The sequence below is a fragment of the Sminthopsis crassicaudata genome, chromosome 5 (assembly GCF_048593235.1).
Source record: "Sminthopsis crassicaudata isolate SCR6 chromosome 5, ASM4859323v1, whole genome shotgun sequence".
Classification (NCBI taxonomy): domain Eukaryota; kingdom Metazoa; phylum Chordata; class Mammalia; order Dasyuromorphia; family Dasyuridae; genus Sminthopsis; species Sminthopsis crassicaudata.
Genome location: NC_133621.1, coordinates 312,397,459 through 312,405,020, shown reverse-complemented (window position 1 = coordinate 312,405,020; position 7,562 = coordinate 312,397,459). Strand labels below are relative to the sequence as shown.

The following is a 7,562-nucleotide window of genomic DNA, read 5'->3' as shown; positions in this document are numbered from 1 at the left end:
AACCCAAATGAAAGGCATGGTTATTCCGCTGCCTCCAAACAAATAAACAGGCTGCTATGGGCCATGCTGTGGTATGGGAGCCACTGGATCGATTCCTAATGAGAGAGTGAGCCTTCGAGGTGCCCGGCTCACCAAGCTGAAGTTGTGCCCAAGGTTCTACTTGCTCCGGGCTTACGGTGGATTTTTATTGTTGCTGTAAGATGTGCAAAGAAAGACAACTCTGGTAGTCCGGCTCTGCTTTCTCGGGGCTCGAGTGCCCCATTCAGGCCAAAAGGAAAGAGAAAAGAAAGGGAATTTTTAGGGTTAAGAAAAGGGTAAGAGAGTGAGCGAGACATAGTCGTGACATGTAAACACTTCTGCCGAGGGTGCCTCTGATTTCTGCCCTTCCCGAATTTAAAATATTGAGCTATGATTGGAAGGAGACGAGAAGGCAGGGAGCCTATGTGCCATTGTGTGCGTGTGGCGTGCCGTCAGAGGGTTGGGCCCTGGGCCCCCCCTCCCCTCTTCGTCAGGACAGACGCTGTTCCAAGATCGTTGCTCCCGGGATCCCGGGGAGGGAGGTAAGGGCTGAAGCAAGGCAGAGAGGTGGACGGCTTCCTGGTGCCTTGGGGTGGGGAGAGGAAGAAGAGGAAAGAGGGAGGAAGAGGAAGAGAGAGAGATGAAGAAGAGGAGGAAGGAAGGAGGAAAGGAGGAGGAGGAAAAGGAGGAGTAGAGAGGACAGAGGGAAGGAAGAGGAGGAGGACAGAAGGACTGCCATCACTTTACTTGACCGGTGGCCACACTGGAGCAATCCACGGGGTCTACCCGGCAGCCATCAGTGACGTTCTCCCGGGCTTCGGCTCTTCCGGGGTGGTGAGAGCCCAGGGTGGGTGACACCTTCCTTTCAGAGAGCTGAAATGGGTCCTAATGAGGCATTCTCCCATTAAGTGCAGTGTCACTCGTTTTCTGCCTGGAACAGGTGCAGATCGGCAGCTTGCTGTGCTTAGCGGCTTATTTTGGTGGGGCTAGAATGGCTCTGTCTGCCGGGCAAGATGGTGCCTTCCGAGCTGGACTGGGCGGCCCTCCACTTGAGGCTCACTCCACCACGTGGCCTTGGTCTTTCTGAGGGCACATAGAGGCAGAGGAGGAGGCAGCCTGGGGGGCAGGGCAGATACCGTGTGGATCGGAGCTCTGGCTCGGGCGGCTCTGGCTTTCCTCCTTGCCGGCCAGACATGGCCGCCCTGGCGTGGGACAGACTTTTTCTCAAAGGGGCAAACTGAAAGGGGAAAATAATGGGGCATGGACAAATGTTTGAGAGATGAGATCATGCATTTCAGGCTGGTTCATCAATGAGAAAATCCTCGAAATCACCCCCCCACACACACCTCCCCCCCAACTCGGGTATTGGATCGTTTTGTTTTTGAGCAAAAGTAGCTTCTGGGCACTAGTGAATGAAGCCATTCTGATATTGCTTTCCAAGAGGGAGTCGTGTGTGATCGATGGAACAGAGGCTCTATTTCTCATTTCACATTTTGGGAGGGGGAAGGGGCAGACTTATCTTTTTATTTTCCTTTGGTGAATCATAAGTAAACTTGTTTACAAAAACCCTCAGACTCTAAGAAGCCGCCTCCCGAATGCCGAGCCCAGGCCGTGCAGGGCTCTGTTTCTTCCTCATCTCCTAAGATACCATGGGTTTTTAGAGATGATAGGATGCTTGCCCATTTATTCCCAGCCCTTCCTTTTCAAGATGTCCCAGAGGCAGGAAGTGACTCGACTAGGGTCATCTCCCTAAGAAGGGGCAGAGCGGAGTCTCTCTTCTGTGCTCCCCCTCCCTTCCCCAGACTCTGAAGACCATTAATCTTGAGATCTGGCATTTGTTGTCTTTTGGCCGAGCAGACATCACCAGAGTCTGTGGATGCCCAACTCCCAGAACCCTCGGGGGCAATTGTTTGGGAAGATTGGGACGTTGGGGCCCAGCCCCCTTCGGGTCTTGCTCATTGTCTGGCACCGAAGGTGTCTCGGCCTGGCAAAGCCGAGGTGCTGGGAAAGGAGGGAAAGAGGGTCCTGGGAGTCCGAGAAGGGCCCAGCCAGGGAGCCTTGCTTGCATTTACTCTGTAGACGAATTGTGTGATCTGAAAGAGGACGGGTGTAGGGGACGGCTCCCTCTCACCGGCCCTGCTCTTTGAAGGGCAGCAAATTTCTGTAGATTTGCAAAGGGGCTTCCTTCCAGCCCTATGGGGTAGATGTGGCAATGATCATTATCTCCATTTTACAGATGAGGAGCCAGACTTCAGGTGGGAGGGAGGCAGGCTGGCTCAGTGGGGCAGAGCCCTGGGTCTTGGCTGTGTAATAGCGGGCATATCCCTTCCCTTGCCATCTCCCTACTCTGTCTTTGTCTGCCATTTTTTGGGCCATAGTCACAATGGAGGATCTCCAGCCTTGAGCTTTGGGGGCCCTCGGGGCCAAGAAAGTCCAAAGGGCCCATTTTTCAGATGGCAATATGATGAACCTATCGTCACAGTGGTAGCGACAGAACTGGACTTTGAAGCTGGGGAGACTGGCGGGGTACGCAGTCTATACGCAGGCTATAGCCCCCAGCACCATGTTTTTGTGGTGTCTAATGTAGCATCTGCACATACTGGGCCCATAAGTAAAACTTGATGAACAGAAGTATCTAACTTGGCATTTGAATCCAGATCTCCTGGCTCCATGAGCCCTGGAGGCCGTTCTAAGAGATCCTTAAGCACAGTTGTGGTCCCAGAAAAAGGTGCAGCTTGGAGTTGATCTTCAGGTAGAGTTAGTGAATTTTGTCTTTCTAGAAGCCTGTGAAAGCATGGGGGGGGGGAGGAACAGTTACACACCCCCTCCCCCCCAACTTGGAGCAGGAAAACAGAAACAATTGTTTCAACCATCAACAATGGGCCTTTATCAAATATTGATTTTCAGGGCTGATGAATGTTTTTTACAGGGACCCAGGGCCTGAAAAACCCAGTCTTCTGAGGGACACAGATGCTGAAGTCATGTTTAAGAAGGAATGAGAGAAAGAAAGAAAGACATTTTCTAGAATTTTTAGAAAATCTCAACTAGAAAACATTTTCATAGTTTCCTGATGATAGTTTTCAGAAGTCTCTGTCTCTGTCTTTCTCTCTCTGTCTCTGTCTCTCTCTCTCCCTCTCTCTTTCTTTCTCTCTCTCTCTGTTTCTTTTTCCCATTCTTTTTCTTCTTTCTTTTCATTCCTTGTTCTGTCCTCTCTTTTTTCTTTTGTCATTCTTTTTCTTTTTCCTTTTTTCTCTTCCTTTCTTTTTTCTATCCTCTCTCTTCCTTTCCTTTCCCATTCTTCTCTTTTCTTTCTTATTTCCTTTTCTTTTCTCTTTCTATCCTTCCTTTTTATTTTCTATCATCCTTTTTTCTTTCTCTTTCCTTTTCCCTTTTAATTTACCCCTTTCTCTTTCTTTCTTTCCTTCCTTCTTTTCTCTTTCTCTTTTTATCCTTCTTTCTCTCTCTCTTCTTTCTCCCCCCCTCCTTTGCCCCTTCTCTCTCTTCTCTGTCTTTTTATTTTTCTGCCTTTCCTTCTTTTTTCTTTTCTGTCATCCTCATTTTCATTTTCTTTCCTCTTCTTTCTCTCTTTTTCCACTTTTAGTTTTTCTTTTCCTTCTTTCTCTTTCTTTTCTTCCTTCCCTTCTTTCTCTCTATCCTTCCCCCATCCTGGTTTCCTGGTGTCAAGGTAGTATAAGTTAGGAGAGAGAGGGCCAGGTCTACTCTCGGTCTCCAGAGTTTCAATTCTGGCTGTGCAACCTTCAGCTGTTCCTTTTCCCTCTCTGCTTTTCTGTCTCTTCTGGAAAAAAAAAAAAAAGGAGTTGAACTAGAATCCGAATTTATTAATGTGGCATGTATGAACTTAAAAAAAAAGTTTGAGAACTATTTCAATAGGGTTGGTGTCCTTGGTCCTCCCCTGCATTTTATGCTCAGGGCTCTGAGCAGGGTCCATGGGCTTCAGCACTCTGACTGCCTGGGAGTCGGGGATACCTAAGGGGAGGCAGGTAGGCCAGTGTGCTACGGTGACCCTTTGGGCCTCAGACAACCGCTGTGATAGCTGGCTAGCTGCAGTCCATTAACATTCCGGGAGGTGCATTAGGGCTCCCAAAGGATTTTCCATACTTTGTCTGGCTTAGGTCTCCCAAGAGCCCTTCGAGGCAGGTTTTCTGATTGTCCCCATTTCCCAGCTGAGAAAACAGTCGCAGGGGTGAATTGGCTAGCCCAGGATCCCCCGGCCTATATATGCCAGGCTGTGAGTGACTCTGTTGGCAAATCACTGGGAAAGGCCATCTAGACTGCTCCTGCTCTGGGTCAGATATTAGGCGCCCATTGTGTACCATGCAAAGATAAACATTTTCCTGGCATCAAGCTTCGCACTTGGTCTGGTTCTCTCGTGGTCTGTGTGGCTGTAACAGTGTTCTGAAATTCTGCTTGGAGCGGGCTGTGCAGATCTCCCCCGATGTCCGGTCAGCTTTGCAGAGACCTGGTGACTGTACCCTGACTTGCCGGGTGATCTTGGGAAAGTCACTTCCGTTCTCTTCCCACTCCTGTGAAGCAAAGGTAGAGTTCTGGGTATTTCTGAAGCCCCTTCCCGTTCTGAATCGCGGGGTAGACGGATGGCCATCCAGGGTCGGGCTCGCTCTGGGTCTTCCACGGGAAACCACTTTTTTAGCTCTATGCCAGGTCTCTGGCTTCCCAAGGTTGTTGGGTGCCACTTTGAAACTTTCTCGTGACCGTTCCTGGCATTGTCGGGTTAGGTTCGGCCCCACAAAGTGCTCTGCCCATAGCCGAGGCTGTACGGGCTGGGCTGCTCTCCAGAGCACTTGGGGAGGAGGTGCAGGTCTGGGCCGTGATGAGATGGCCGCCAGGACTCTCACAATGCCCATGGGCTACAGAACACTGTATGATTGGACAGAGCCGACCAGTGGAAGCGGACCCCACTCAGCATCAAATGCCAACAATGGCCTCGGCCTTGGGGATTGCCTGGGCTGTTGCCTTTGCATCCTCTGGGAGGTTCCTCCTTGGCTCCATTTGCTGAAATGCTTCTCTTCCTGTGGGTCCAGCTTAGGTGCCCTCTCCAACCTAGATGCATCCTTGGTCCCCATCCACACGATTGTTATTGATCCTTTCCCACATCAGCCCTGCCTTTCTTATTTGCTCCCTCCTCCCAGGTCCTCCCAAAACCATGGCTTCAGAGACTGAAACCTAAAGGGGCCTCAGAGGCCGGGTGGGTCGGCCCCCCAGGTCGGAGGTGAAGAATCTGAGGGCACCTGGGGTTAAGAGGCTGGCGCTCAGTTGTCGGGAACAAGGATTGGAAGTGAGCTCTGAACATGGTCTTCTGACTCCTGCCTTGGTCATGGACCTGCCTTGATTTGGGGCTTTTTGAATGAAGGGCTGGGGTCGTCTCCTTTCTTTTTATCTCTGCCAGGGACTCTGGACACGGCCGAGGCCCAACTAGTGGCTGTTGTTTTGGATCAAACGGAATCCGTGTGTTCCTGGAAATATGATTTCAAACAGATCAAACCTTGGGCTACCAGAGCTGGCAGGGCCTTAAGAAATGGAGTAGATCAAGATCTTCATTTTTCAAGGAAGGAAAGTGGAGCGAGAGAGGGGCTGTGTGAGAAAGGGGGGTGTCTCTGTCTCCAAAGAGAAAATCTTTTGAGAAAGTGGTCACCATCAGGTGATTTCCATAGACAGTCAACCAAAGCAGACTCCTTTGGGGATTTTACAAATGGTGTCCATGGGTATTTGCAGTAACACGTGGCCTAGCCTCGGAACCCCACAGTCGGGGTGCAGCCCAGTGCTCTCTGGGAAGAGCTTCCCTTCAAATTAAGCTGGCCAGGACTTCCCAGGAGATCTGAGGTCAGAAGTGGGAGGGCTTAGACATAGAGTAACCATGGACCTCATGGCAGGGGTTGTAGGGAAGAGATGGAGTTGGGATTTGAACTTGGAGCCACTATCCCAGACTTCTGGCTTGCTGCATTCATCTGTCTTTTTCTCCTCCCTCTTTCTTCTCCTCCTCCTCCTTCTCTTCTTCTTCTTCCTTTTTCTTTTTTCCTCTCCCCTCTTCTTCTTGCTTCTCTCCTCTCTGTCTCTGTCTCTCCTCTCTTCTCTTCTCTCCCCACTCTGTCTCTTTCCTTTCCCCTTCTCTCTTTCTCCCTCCCTCTGGCTCCTCTCTCTCTCTCTCTCTCTCTCTCTCTCTCTCTCTCTCTCTCTCTCTCTCTCTCTCTCTCTCTCTCTGTCTCTCTCAGTCTCTGTCTCTCACTCTCTGTCTCTCTGTCTCTCTCTCTCTGTCTCTCTCTCTGTCTCTGTCTTTCTCTCTGTCTCTCTCTCTTTCTCTCTGTCTCTCTGTCTTTCTGTCTCTCTCTCTCTCTGCTCTCTCTGTGTCTCTGTCTCTGTCACTCTCAGTTTCTGTCTCTCACTCTCTGTCTCTCTGTCTCTCTGTCTCTCTCTGTTTCTGTCTCTCAGTCTCTGTCTCTCTCTGTCTCTGTCTCTCTCTCTCTCTCTCTCTCTCTCTCTGTCTCTCTCAGTCTCTGTCTCTCACTCTCTGTCTCTCTGTCTCTCTCTCTCTGTCTCTCTCTCTGTCTCTGTCTTTCTCTCTGTCTCTCTCTCTTTCTCTCTGTCTCTCTGTCTTTCTGTCTCTCTCTCTCTCTGCTCTCTCTGTGTCTCTGTCTCTGTCACTCTCAGTTTCTGTCTCTCACTCTCTGTCTCTCTGTCTCTCTGTCTCTCTCTCTCTCTCTGTCTCTCTCTGTTTCTGTCTCTCAGTCTCTGTCTCTCTCTGTCTCTGTCTCTCTCTCTCTCTCTCTCTCTCTCTCTCTCTCTCTCTCTCTCTCTCTCTCTCACACACACACACACACACACACACACACACACACACACACACACACACACACAGTCATAGCAAATAAAGAAAAAAATTCAGGCGAGACAGTTGCCTTCTGGTGGTGAAATGTTGGCTCTTCAGTGCCTTTGTGGGGACAGTTCCAGGGCAGTCACTTTTCTAAAAATTGCAGCAGCTTTTCCCCTCCCCCCCACCCCCACGCTGTAACTCCTATGATAAGAATAGCACTTCAGAGAAATATTTGCCAGGTGATTTGAGTTTCTTAAATCCAGAATTTCTTTAGAATATATTTAAGAGAGATATTTACATCTAGATCAGCCTTTTATAATTACATTTTAAATTATAATAAAATAATTAGGTTGTAGCTGAGGTTTTTTCCATATGTTTTTATGATAACCAAAGTGATTCTAAATTGTAAGTGTGTAGGGACCTCAGCTACAAATGTCTGTTAGCGTATCCTTGCGTGGCACCCACGTGGCCTGCTTTGGGGAGCAGTGGGAAAGAGACAGAGGGGCCAGGAGTGGTTGGGGATTGCTTGTTTCCCTTCATTTAACCTGCAGGGACCTCACCAAGACCACGGCAATTTTTCCGGCTGTGAGGCTGGATTTGTGGGAACAAAAGTCCCCTCTTTTCCCATTGTTGTTTTCCTTGTTAAAGAAAAGGTGCGCCCTTTATAGAAATGGAGACTTCCTCTTGAACGAGTCCG

General features: G+C 49.6%; 1 protein-coding gene across 4 annotated transcripts in view; it reads left to right on the top strand.

Annotated features, from left to right (window-relative positions):
- LOC141545113 (uncharacterized) overlaps positions 1–7,562 on the top strand; it is an 84,826-nt gene that overhangs the window by 33,598 nt on the left and 43,666 nt on the right. The window lies entirely within an intron of this gene.